The sequence below is a fragment of the Protopterus annectens genome, chromosome 1.part1 (assembly GCF_019279795.1).
Source record: "Protopterus annectens isolate FY-2018-M chromosome 1.part1, PAN1.0, whole genome shotgun sequence".
In the NCBI taxonomy this organism is placed as follows: domain Eukaryota; kingdom Metazoa; phylum Chordata; order Ceratodontiformes; family Protopteridae; genus Protopterus; species Protopterus annectens.
The window spans coordinates 199,075,387-199,087,981 of NC_056726.1; positions in this window are offsets into that span (position 1 = coordinate 199,075,387).

The window sequence follows — 12,595 nt, forward strand, 5'->3', positions numbered from 1 at the left end:
AGACATGTGACTACACATTCACATGCAGAGATATGTACAGTAACATGCATATGTAGGAGGTGCACAAAATATGGATCAGCCACTATGCTTACAGTTCACACCTGAACAACTGGACACTGTATGGGCCACCCATATAAATGACAATCATTGCCTGCAACATATACCCACAGAGAAATAACAGGAAAAAACAACACACACAGGTTTGCGGGAATGGAAAACCTTTATTTGTATACTATTACAGATCTATATACTATTTTTACTGTAACTGGGTTTGTCTTCACAGACATGGTGTGTGTGTGTGGGGGGTCACATCTGCTTTCCACATGTGTGCCATTGGCTACTGATAGACATCCTAAGGACATCATAGTAAAGTACCGCTGCTAGCATGTACTTCCCCTGCCGACTGCAGCAGAGATATTGGCCAATATGTGTGGATATTCTGACACACACTGTACAGTCCAGAGGTATACACAGAACCCCATGGAGCAAAACATGTGTACCATGCCTGACAACATGGATGTTAACAGCCATGTAGATGGTATAACACAACAACTGGTATACAAATGACACCATTGGTTATGCATTCGCACACATCTGTCTGGCCTGACACGTACTACCCACTGGTACAGGGGTGCCATGGCCACATACTCCAAAAAAGAGCCAAACAGTGCTTAAGGTCCACCAAGCACAAAATGATAAAAAACACTGCGGCGTCTGGATTCACACACAATCCACTTTATTAAATAATTCCACACGTTTAGATTGAGTGCTTTCTTCCCTTGCACAGCCTCGCCACGGGGGTACATATCAAGCTAATGCATGAAGAAATATGGCATCCATTGCAATGAATGAGAAGTACAGTTACAGTATTACCAGTAACCCACCCTAGTCGTTGATGCCATACCCCTACCTAACATATGTGCACAGTTGTTAATATAGCTGGCATACTGCTGTAACAGAGTATACATGTTGCTAGGTACACACGCAAACCCTGCAACACACATGTGATTGCGGACATGGTACAGGCATCATTGCACACACATCAGACATTCATACAACACACAAATGTATGCTGACACATATGAGCATTTCCTGTGTACCTTACAGTACTGTGTGCACCTACTTACAGATACCTATGCCTGAGGTATGTAATCTGTGCAGACTACAGGAAACACACAAGAAAGTGTTACCAGGCAATGTGAACATACACCATACTGTGCTGTTTAGGCCTACAGCTTCAGGTAGTACAACAGTTCAAATGTCAGCTGGATTCACCAGCAGTACCACTTACTGAGCATACATGTATTGCTTCAGCCTACGATGGGACACCACAGTCATACACAAGGAACTACGTCACAGCATATGCCATCCCACTATGTCTGCATCCCAATAACTGACACATCTTTCTCTGGCCTCACACCTAGGACACAAAGGACCATGACAGAAACAATCTCACATTAAACTATCACACAGTTACAGACCTTGCACACATTCACTGTCACACTCATTCCACCTTACATAGCAGATATTGCACTGAGTACATGTGTGTGTGCATTGTGTCATAGAATACGCTATTGGCCCTAGGGCCTACAGCAGCCTAGCCATATGCTACCCTGTCCTTTGACAAACATGTAATTTGATTTCACTTGCTCGTGTCAGCCAGATACACAGAGGTGATTCCCAGGGCGTTTTACCTATCCCCCCAGACAATCATCAGGGGTATGTATGACATCTGCTACTGAGGCTTTCGACACCATCCCCCACTCTGGAATTATAGATAAGCTCACTAAACTAGGTATAAATCCCTATATCACAAGATGGGTTGCCAACTGGCTGACAGACAGAACCCAAATTGTGAAAGTAGCGGATTCCAAATCCGACTTCAGACCAGTGACAAGTGGAGTACCACGGGGTTCAGTCCTGGGTCCTCTCCTGTTTGGTATCTACTTCTCTGAAGTGCAGGCTAACACAGAAGATCATTGGCTAACAAAGTTTGCAGATGACTGCAAACTAGGAGCCATAATCGAAACTCCTACCGATGTGCACAAACTACAAAAGGGCCTCACTGAGACAGATACCTGGTGTCAAAGCCATGGCCTGAAGCTCAATGCCAAAAAGTGTATTGTCATCCCTTTTGGTAAAAACTCTGTACCCATGAACTACCACATAGCTGGTAGTCTACTTAATGCCAAAAATGTGATGAGACCCTGGGACACAGGTGGACAGTAGTCACTCCTCTGATAATCACATCGCCAGAGTGGTCAGGAAATCCTTCTACGTGGCTCATCTCATCACAAAAGGATTTTCATCCAGGAAAAAAGAGGTCATTGTTCCCCTCTACTCGTCACTCATTAGACCCATTAGAGAGTACAATGCCCCTTTTGGTATGTACCTCACAAGACATCTACAACAACTGGAAAGACTACAGAAATACATCACAAAGAGGATTACTGGCCTCAAACAGATGCCCTACACAGACTGTCTCAAAAAACTACAGCTTTACTCCATTGCATATCGCCTACTCAAAGTCGATCTCTGCCTAAAATACAAAGCTATGTCAAACCCAGAGCTGTTGGACATGCTCCACTTAAAGAAATCCCAATCCCTCTGAGCTACACGCTCCAGGGACATAAACCTTGTCACCACAATAAACAGAACATGCTGGAGGGATAGATTCCTGTCCCAGAGACTTCTCATACTCTGGAACAGACTACCTCTCTATGTCAAACAGAGCTCCTCATTAGCACTCTTCAAGAAAAATCTTGATGATTGGATGGGAAATGGGAAATTCACCCCAGGTATCAATTCTGTGGCTCTGGTTGACAGGGGCACAGGAAAATAATTTTCTTGCTTGGCGAAAGCCAGGGTACATTTTTTGGATAGGCTTATATAGACCCTAGGGCCAATAGCCTAGTACCTACCTATGAACCTATATATATATATATATATATATATATATATATATATATATATATACATATATATGTATATTTATATTTATTTATTATATATATATATATTTATATTTATATTTATTTTTATATATATATATATATATATATATATATATATATATTATATACATTTATATGTATATTTATATTGATATATATATATATATATATATATATATATATATATATATATATAGATCAGGTGAGGTGCTACTGAGGAGCCTTGTTTGTTAATGCTGGGTGGTTTACTCCAAAGTATGGCATATTTGCCAGTAGGACCTATCCCTCCAGCATGTGCTGTTTAGTGAGGTGGCGGGGATTAGGGACCTAGGCTGTGTAGCCCGGTGGGATTGTGAGGAGTTGACATGGTGGTTGTCTGACTGCTATGGGTGTGACATACCTCTGCATGTTCGGCAGAGGTAACCTTTGGGTGGCCGATATGCAACGCACTGTAGCTGTGGTTATGTGAGTTAGTCTGCATAGGGTATGTGTTTGAGGGCAGTATTACTCTTTGTGAGGTATGTCTGTGGCCTTTCCACTTACTATAGTTGTCATGTGAGGTACATACCACATGGGGCATTGTGATGAGTACAGGGGAACACTGACCTATATTTCCGTACATGACACAACGTTTGTGATGACACGTACCACGTAGACAGATTACAAGACTAGTGTGGCACTGTGAATATCAAAGGGGAGGCTACTGTCCACCAGTGTTCCATGTTCCCTTCTGACACCTTCAGTTTTAGGCAGGCAACCACCTATCTGGTAGTTAGTGGGCAAAGTGTTTTGGAATGGGGTACGGCACTGCAGTATCAACACTGGTGTTCAGTTCATGTCTTGGTCACCAGGCACCTGTTGCAATACGTCTGACCCCGTGTCTCCCTCTCTCACTCTATACATATATATATATATATATATATATATATATATATATATATATATATATATATATATATATATATATATGTATATATATATATATATATATATGTATGTATATATGTATATATATATATATATATATATATATATATATATGTATATATGTATATATCTATATATGTATGTATATATGTATATATCTATATATCTATATGTGTATGAATATATGTATATATCTATATATCTATATATGTATATATATATATATATATATATATATATATAGATATATACATATATATATATATATATATATATATATATATACATATATATATATATATATATATATATATATATATATATATATATATATATATATATATATATATATATATATATACATATATGTATATATATATATATATATATATATATATATATATATATATATATATATATATATATATATATATATATATACACACACATACTTGTAAACTTCCATTGCTGTACATATACATGCACATATAGGCACATATACTGCCCACCTTTCATGGTGGGAATATCAATTATGAAACAGTTGTGATACATACAATTATGTAATAATATTGCACAGTGTTGTGCAGAATGTATTTCGCTGTCCTCAGGCCGTATAGCTGTAGCAGACCTCACTGGCTGTAACTCAGTCCCACAGCATTTAACCACCACATGACATATACCTGCACTGCTTGCTGTTTTCAATGCCACACACTACAGCCTACATAGATATGTGCACATAACAACCTTCAACAACATATATATGTCCAGCCTTCACTATCAGTTGCAGTATGTCCCTTGCCCTATGCACGTCTGCATATATGTATAGATAAGGACTGCTACCACATATGGAGGGTTCACAGTATGTAGAGTACCCTTCAGACACATCATTCGGATGCCAGCAAATACATCTCTGTTACATACCTTACCTTTGTATTTCTCACCTCTGTCTGTTGCACCTGTTGACGTGTTTTTTTTTTTCTTTTTTTTTAATTTGGTGTCTCCAACTGCCTCTGTTTGTTTGTTTGTCTGCCTCTCTGTCTCTGTCTGTCACTCTGTCTCTCTCTCTCTCTCTCTCTCCAGTTGCTGCAATGATATTATTGCATGTGTGGACAGCAAGTACAGGCTGCTTTTGTAGGTATCTGCACATGTGCATGTGATGGCCTCTGCACCAGTTGGTGCCCACCATTTAGTAATTGCATGCAGCCTGCTGTGTGGTAATTGCAGTTCTCACTGTGATTTCTGGACACTGCTATAAAATGATAGGTTAGGTAGGTGTAGGCCTTTCAGTTTTGCAAGGTGGGGACCATGCTTGTTTGCTGTGGACACTGTTGTGTCAGTCAGAAGGTTGGTATATGTCTCATATCTGAAGCTGGGTTGTAGCCAGTGAAATGCATGTTGTACTGAAACCTGACTGTTGCTTCTTCCAGTACACTCTTCTCAGTGTGTAAGTTTACTCACACCTCCTAATTCTAATGCTGGATACATGGGAGTATGTACATTATTTTGGAATTAGGGAATTAACTGGCATACAACAGTAGTTATTGCAATGTATTCCTATGGCTTTCCTATTTTCCCTTTACATTCACTCCTTGTAATGCATGTTATATTTCTTTATTGCAATGTATTCCTATGGCTTTCCTATTTTCCCTTTACATTCACTCCTTGTAATGCATGTTATATTTCTTTATTGCAATGTATTCCTATGGCTTTCCTATTTTCCCTTTACATTCACTCCTTGTAATGCATGTTATATTTATTTCAGCAGCAAGCTATTGTATATCTGCTTTGGCTTAGTGGTACATCATGCAGACTGGTGAGTCCGAGGTGTGGGGCTTGAGACTGACAAGGGTATTTTATTTTGCTGCTGAGCAGTACAAGGTCCTTGTCATACAGAGTGACTAAGGCACTTTTAAGCAGTTGTAAGCGGGTTTGCGTGGGTTTGCGAGATGCTTAGCGATGCTAAGCTAAGCTTAGCTTAGCTTATTTTATGTTAGCAATACTAAGCTAAGCTTGACGTAGCTTATCATATCTTAGCAAAGTTAAGCGCACACATGTGCACACTGGTGCAAACTCGCTTACTACTGTTTACAAGTGCTCACTCCTGCTAACCCCCGCGCTCATTTCTTTTACAGAAAAGTGAATGGGGAGATAGGAATGTGGTGATATAGGGTGCACAAAGAGAGGAAGACAGTAGGGAAACCAGCTTGGGATGTACACGATGGGTGTGGAGAAGGTCCATAGCTGCCCATTTCTTTACCAGCTACAGCTTTACATATGCAATACATTAGGTGGGATATTTGAAACCTTCCACCCCTGAGTGAGGGGTGAGGACAATTAAGTATGTTGTACTACCAATTATGAATATCAGGCACATGCACTGTTTGTGAACTGCTATACTGTCATTAGTACATTACTCACTTCTGAACAGTTTGTGGTTTGTTTGTGTTGACATTAGCACAATCTGCTCAGAACAACTGGACATATTTCTGTACAGTGTATGCCTACTTACACCCTTGGTTGTGCCTGACTACACAGGTATATAGTACCTTTGGGTAGGGGTGCAGAACTGCAGAGTGCATTATTTATTATCGTGTGATGTTTATCTTGCTGAACATGCAGAGTTGCTGTGTACCTGTAAGTCTATAAAGTCTAGTAATCTGTCTGAGTAGCTCCCACCTGTGGACATATTCAGATGGTAGACAGAGGTTAGCCTAGTATTCATTGACTGTGCACCACACCAGTCTTTTCAGCACCTGAACAATGGCATTGTCACAGGTGGTTGCTAGCAGTACATGGCTACATCCTTTGATATTTCTGTGTTGTACTCCTACATAAGGGCATGCTTGTGGAATTCATTCTACAGCTATTTGCAGTGTGTGTAACAGCAGATAGGCTAATAGGCCTGTGTGTTTCTGACACTTCCAGGCCTCAGATACTCTCAGGTATATATTTGAACAGCCTCAGAGAAAGGTACATATCAGTGGGATACACCTGTGATATATTTCAGATATTTTGCAGTTGAGAATTTGGGGTATTCAGAGCATATGTATTACTACACCATTTCTGACGTGCAAGCAGTGTCTACTCTCACTTATTGACATTTATCATTAAGTGGGATTCCCCACCTTTCTGCATACTGTTAATACATTTCACAGGGAGTCAGAGTGGCACAGCTAACATTTGTTTGCAAATCAGGGACATCTTTGTAAATCAGTCACAGTTGGGAGGTGTGGCCTCTGATCTATTCAAATATGCCAGCGTTTATCCTGCTCTGATACTGTGTGGCGTTTGTAAGGTGTTACTGTAACATTATTCCCTACTAGCTTGGCTGGTTCTCTTATCACACTCATGTAATGCAATTCCAAAGCAATTGCTGGTAAAGATCCACAGAACAAGCTTTGTGTTATGGCCTTCCTATTTTCCCTTTACATTCACTCATTGTAATGCATGAAATATTTCTTTCAGCACCAAGTTCTTGTATATCTGGTGTGGCTTTGTGGTACTTCATGCAGTCTGGTGAGTCCACGGTCTGCGGTTCAAGACTGACAGGGGTATTTTATTTTTCTGCTGAGCAGTACAAGGGTCCTGTCATACAGAGTGACTAAGGCACTTTTAAGCAGTTGTAGGCAGGTTTGTGCGGGTTTGTCCGACACTTAGCAATACTCAGCTAAGCACACACATGCACACACTCGCGCACCCCACTTACTACTGCTTAAAAGTGCTTACTCCCGCTAACCCCTGTGCTAATTTCTTTGAAAGAAAAGAAAATGGGGAGATAGTAAAGTGGTGAAAAGGGGGGCACAAAGAAGGAAAGACAGTAGGGAAACCAGCTGGGATGTGCAGGAAGGGTGTAGGGAAGGCCCATAGTTGCCCATTTCTTTACCAGCAACAGATGTGCATATGATCGTAATTTGGTGTGAAATTTGCAACCTTCCACCCCTGAGAGAGGGGTAAGGACAACAGAGTATGTTGTAGTGCCAATTATAATTATCAGTTTCCATGTCCGGCGGACATGTTTGCAAAATGGGCAGCTATGTATGGGGCATAATTTTTTTGTCGGAACAGATTACCCTTTTTTTATTTTTTATTTTTCAGGTGAGAGTGGAATGTGAGGTAGGGGATGTAGGTATATTTGGGGAGGTAGGTTGGGGGGTTAAACAGACAAGACAAACAAGACGCATACAGGGGCAGTATTTGACACATGGGAAGGGTGAACACAATTGACGGGGAAGGTTGTTTGGAAATCGCAAGCCCATGAGCCCACAGATGGTAACAGTGGAACTGAAATCCCCACCCATGGGCAGTCACCACTGCACCTTCACAGCCCCGAGGGTGGCTATGCTGGGGACTGAGTAGGATGGGCAGGCTCACCCGAGAGACGCGCCACTCTCACCTCAAGCTGTCGTAGGGGATCAGCGACTGAATGCTGGATCTCCCTATGCACCACAGCCTGGACCCTTCGAAGGGTGACAGGTGGCCCTTCTCCACCCACACTTGCATGGGGGAAGACGATCCCCATCCCCTGCAACACTTCCACCCAAAGGTGGCACAGTGCCAATGGAGGAGGGGAGCCCGGGCTGGGCACCTGAGCTGCTGGTGTCAGGTGCACTTGCCAACTGAGGAGGGACAGGTGGGTCCGCTGGGACCGGCCTTCCCATACGTTCTGTGATTAGTTGTGTTTAATTACAACATAAACAACAGCATTCCAGATTATTTGTAACAGCATGCAGTAATATTCCCATTAACCCAATGCACCAACATTCCAACAGTTGAACAGCAAGCATAACACATGCATATATTGAACGACAGTGGATATTCCAACAGCATGCAGGGATGTTTGGTAGCAACAGGCCACCATGAACATGGTGTTTGAACAGGGGACATGCATCAACATGAATGCAAATATTTATAAAACAATAGGACATATGTCCCAAAAAATATTTAAGATTACACATACCTATTGAGGTGTGGAATTGCATGGTTTATGCACAAACAGTAGGTGTAGAAAAGAACCTCAGTTAACATGTTATAATTACTTTTACTCTACACAACATTCCTAGTGACTGCAACTGTATATTCCCTACATGTATTATTACACTTGTCACCATGCATTAGGTTGTGTAATGGGTTTGGCTAGTTCAATATATACTTGACCTATATCTGACATACTAACTGTCCAAGATGCTGATGTTACTGCTACATATTTCATGATTGCTTTTATATTTCTTTATCTACATTGGATGTTTTCACATGACATTTTCACTTCAATTTGTACAGAACCCTGCATTTATGGAAGCACACACATTTCTGGGGAACATATTGGCATGCTACTCGTGTGCAAGATTTACTTATGCATGCCAGCCAGTAACTGACTGTTGAGGACTGTATATATGCTTCACAGCTACTAGCACTTCCAACACCCACTTTAGATGGGACTGCAGAACTCTGGGTTGCCAACACTTTTTAAAACAGTACTATGTGTATAATGCAAGGGTACAACAACAATTCAAACTAAGTGACACACACACACTCCAGGTTTTAAACCTTTATTACTGACATTACACACTTTTCCACAGACTCACACCTTTATTTGTTGTAACAGTGCATATGGAAGACATATTCAAGACAGATTAGACCTTTATTAATTTTCAGGCTCAGTCACTTATGTTATATGACAGTACCTGCAGAGATTTTATTACAGACATATGTTACCTTTCTTAATGGGTTACTACACTCTTTTTCTAGCTCTATGAATTGTCATATAACAGTACATGCAGAGGACTTATTCAGGCCATTTTATGGCTGTATTATTGTACTACAACACTTTTATTCATGCTCTCTCCCCTATTTTATATAACAAAACATGCAAAAGAATCACTAACCTGCCTGGTGCGCAGCCTTTGCAGCCTATCAGCATAGGCTTGCTGATTCGCAACATGGTCACCTGCAGCTGTAAAGTAAATGAAGGGATATTGAGACATACCTATCCGTTATACCAACTCAATTATTAATTCTTACATACTGCATTCCATGGATACATACTCAGTCGTGGGGCATCCTGCATCCCATGGGCCTCCTAGATCCATTGGTTCAAGTGGTCCTCCTTCCGTCTCTTCAGGTCTGCATGGTGGTCACAGACCTGCTCACCAGTGCGAGGAACACCTGTGGCACTGGTGAGGTCATGAGCTAACCGGTTCCAAGCCTCAGCCTTGTATTCCGTCCTTTGGAACTGGCCCTGCAGGAGTCTGGACTCATAACGGTGGACAAGGAGCCAAACCATGTATTTTGACTCCTTGATGCCCCAGTGCTGTGCTTGGAAGCGTGAACCCTCTCCTGAACCTGCCATTCTGACTGCAAATGTGAGCTACAATAAGTTATGGCGAGTATTCCCACCTATGGGTCTTAAATATGCCGCATTTCCCACACTTTTTTGTGATTGGCCATTTTTAAGAATTCTAAGCTGACTGCAGACCTGTTTAGTAATGATTAATCTACCATTTCTAAATATATGTATGTTAATAGTGGCTGCTTCTCCTAAGCTGTCATGGCTTAGTGGTTCTGTGCTTTGATTATGATGCATAAGGTCCTGGGATTGAACTTTGTATTTCTTTTATTTTATTACTGTCTAGAAAGGCTAGGGGGTGTGGCTGCGTTTAAGCAACTTAGCTCTATGTTGCTCCCCGGTGCCATACAGTGCCCTGGTTGGTGCGGTGCGCATGTCCACACAAACACATTGTGCTGGGTAAAGTGCTTTTAAACTTTGGGCAACTCTATTGCACTAGGTAAAGCGCTTTTAAACTATGGGCAACTCTGTTTAGCTGGGTAAAGCGCTATTAAACTATGGGCACCTCTGTTTAGCTGGGTAAAGCGCTGCTTAACAGCAGGCTATTATATATCTGGATCTTTTAAAAATATATATTTTGTTCACTGATACATTGGCCATTTCACTGCTTTTAATAATATTTTAATCATATATGTCTGGTATTATTTCAAATACTGATATAAAACATAAATAAGAAGGAGAGTGGTGGGACTCGAACCATGAATGCCTCCTTTTTCAGCATACGCTCTACCATTACGCTATTGCTATTTGGCTTAATTTGCATAAGTAGTTCTTATATGCTCTTCAATGTCACAATTGCTAACTGTGGTTAAGCAATAGGCACACCCGCGCAAACAAGTGCAAATACGGGCAGCTATATCATGGATTTAAAAAAAAATAAAATTAGTATTTTATGTTTTATAACTGTGATGGGGGTTTACAGTGTCAGGGAGTGTAGTGTTGGGTTCAAGTACATTTGAGCGAACTCGCTCTTGTCTGTTGACACTATGCTTTTTAAAACCTTGCAGGGGCGTGGACTTTTAGACTGCTTGGCAGTCGGACACACCCCCTGCTTTCCTACTCAGTCCGTGTAAGAGGTATGGATGAGTCAGCGTGCCCTCATGAATATCATGGCACAGTGACGTCATACTATTCAACTGCAGCCTCCGAGTAAGACATATTAAGTCTTACACAGAGGTTATGTAAATCCGGGGGATAGTCTTTGATTTTAGAGGGCAAGTAGGTGGGTATACAAGATAAAAAAGTGATAGCTGATGGTCACATATGCATCACACAAAGTTTCCATTTACACATTGGAAATAAAGCAAAATATTCTCTTAAAGAATGTTTCACACCAAATATAACCAAAGAATATTTTTCCTTCATTTCTCCAGTCCTGTACTGCTGTCTAATCTAAGATCTCGGCAAACAGGCAATTTTACAAATATTTTAACATCCAAACTTTGTTAATTTTTTCAGTTAACACTCTTGTTGTTATTGGCTAACAACAGTCCTAAACTTTTTCACAAGACAACTATATAGTAAAGACTGATCAATACTTAGCCAGACTGCAATACAAAAATGATCTCTACTGTATCAAAAACATCCATATGACTGGGACAAAATATAGTTCCTCTGCCATTTGCATGACTTAGTTTGTCAAATACTGCATGCACTATAGTTTGCATAGTACTTAAATTACCTAGTTCCATTATTCAAAGTCTCTACTGTCTGCTATATTTTATTGCTTAAATTATCTGTTAGTACCACTTTCCCCATTCAGCTAATAGAAATAGTGTGTGTTTAACCAGGCTTGTAAGACTGTAACTTTAAATGCCAGTGATAATAGTCTTTCACTTTTGTCCGGGCTGAGATCCAATCACCTCTCGTCACCTCTCTTATGTAGGAAATATATATTCATGCTTTTAAATAGTCATATGAAATAAGTATAGTCTGTCATTATTTAAGAATAAAAATAATCACTCACATTACACCTGTAGAACTCTAGGTCATTTTATACAAAAAAAAGTGCTGCCCGTTTCTGTCGTATCAGGCTCTTTCTGATGGGAAGTAGATTCTGCCAGCCTTGAGAAAGAGAATGAGAGAAAATCTGTCACTTTCTGACTTGCTTGGTTGTGTAATGTAAGTATTATGAAGCTGTATGGAAACTTGTATCATAAAAAGCCAAGTTACCTTCAATGTATCAATAAGTTATATGCTAGTTAAGCTCTTTGATCTCTAGGTATTCTTCTTTGATTAATAGGTAACCTTTAGGTAACTTCCATGCATTCATTTTATGGTGTTCCATTCTCAGACATTCTATGACTAAAGCTTAATAGTCTCAGAATCATCCTATTAAATGAAACTAAACCCCACATTGTCTATAAATTAT